The sequence below is a fragment of the Sus scrofa genome, chromosome 2 (assembly GCF_000003025.6).
Source record: "Sus scrofa isolate TJ Tabasco breed Duroc chromosome 2, Sscrofa11.1, whole genome shotgun sequence".
In the NCBI taxonomy this organism is placed as follows: Eukaryota; Metazoa; Chordata; class Mammalia; order Artiodactyla; family Suidae; genus Sus; species Sus scrofa.
In genome coordinates, this window is record NC_010444.4 from 53782326 (window position 1) to 53784341 (window position 2016).

General features: G+C 37.7%; 1 pseudogene; it reads left to right on the plus strand.

Moving 5' to 3' along the window:
- Window positions 467-1438, plus strand: LOC110259587 (annotated as a pseudogene).

The following is a 2016-nucleotide window of genomic DNA, read 5'->3' on the forward strand; positions in this document are numbered from 1 at the left end:
AATCCAGGTTATTGGGATTCAATGTTTTTATCTTATGTAAGTAATATTCATCTTTTAATATTTATTAGCTTCACTTATGAAATTTGAACTCCAGAAAAATCACAGTTATATCACTTGTTGATTGAGTCTTACAAATAAAACCCATTCCACCATCCATCCTAAAGTGCCATTTTACAGCTAAAGTTTGCAGTTAGTATTATAGGCCCAGATTTGGTGAACATAGCCTAAGAACAATTATTTTTCTTTTAAATACATAACTTGGTGAGGTTAAACTAAATGCATTAACAATCCTAAGCTAAGTTTTGTTTTTACCTGTAGCCTCAATACTTTCATTTCTTAGGGCTAAAAAGAGAAGTCTTCTTTTTTGTAGAGTAAAAATGCCTCTATGGATTATTGGGTATCAATCAAAAGTATCTAATTTTAACAGTTTTCAATAAATTTTGATATCTATGTGTAATCCTCATCTATTTCTCCATTTGCAGTGTCACTCTTTTTTGAAATCATGGAAAATTGGAATCCCACTTCAGATTTCATTCTCCTAGGACTGTTTAACCACACAGGACCGCATCTAATTCTCTTTGTGATGGTCCTGACAACTGCCTTCACCTCCTTAGTGGGCAATGCTCTCATGCTTCTCCTGATTCTCCTGGACCCCCAACTCCACAAGCCCATGTACTTCCTACTGAGTCAACTCTCCCTCATGGACATGATGCTGGTTTCCACAGATGTGCCCAGAATTGCTGCTCACTACTTGACTGGCAGGAATTCCATCTCCCCTGCTGGCTGTGGGTTGCAGATCTTTTTCTTCCTCACTTTGGGAGGGGGTGAGTGCTTCCTCTTAGCAGCCATGTCCTATGACCGCTATGTCGCTATTTGCCACCCACTGAGATACCCAGTCCTCATGAGCTGGCAAATATGCCTGAGAATGATTTTGGGGTCTTGGTTCCTGGGTGCAGCTGATGGGCTCATGCAGTCTGCTGCTACCCTGACATTTTCATATTGCAGTTCACATGAGATTGATCATTTCTTTTGTGAGGCTCCCACTGTGGTGCGTTTGGCTTGTGCTGACACTTCTGTATTTGAGTCTGCCATGTACATCTGCTGTGTGTTAATGCTTCTTGTCCCCATTTCCCTTATCCTGATTTCCTATAGTCTTATCCTCACTGCTGTTCTCCAGATGCATTCTAATGAAGCCTGAAAGAAGGCTTTTGCCACCTGCTCTTCACATCTCTCCATGGTAGGGCTCTTTTTTGGAGCTGGCATTTTTACCTACATGAAACCAAAATCCTACAGGTCAGCTAACTACAACAAAGTTGTGTCAGTATACTATCTTATCTTTACCCCTGTGCTGAACCCCCTCATCTATAGTCTGAGGAACAATGATGTCAGGGGAGTCCTGAGAAAGTGTATGTCTTGCCCTAAATCATGGTTAAGATAACAATGATTTGTCCCAAAATTCAAGATTCTACAAGTTATTGTAGAATATTTCCACAAGAGAGGTTAGATATGCACTATATCCCTGACTTTTCTTTCTGTTTTACCTTGAAATTCAGGACCTTCAGCTTTGGGATTATTTACTAAGCTGTCATCAACAAGTCAAGTGTAGATTGCTAAAAATTTGTTAATCATAAATGCTTATTAAACATTTCTAAGCCACACCTCAAAATAAATATCTATTCAAAGAATTAATAAAGTAGTCAAAAATGTTGGAGTTATTATTTTTTTTAATTAGGTATAATTTACAAACAGGTGAGTATTCTTCTCTGAAGGATGCCTTTTATCTAATTTCAATAGCACATACATTTTTAACTTACAACCACTAACAAGAGATAAAACTTATGCCGGATCAGAAATGTTTGTCGTATCCTTTTCCAGTGAAATACCTCAATCCAGAGACAATATTTTTACTGATTTGTACCTCTCTCCACTTGTTCAACTTATTCTAGGACTTCAAGTCATTGAAAACAAACTAGTAGGTATTTTTTTATATACCTTGTGACTTTCTCTCAGTTTAAT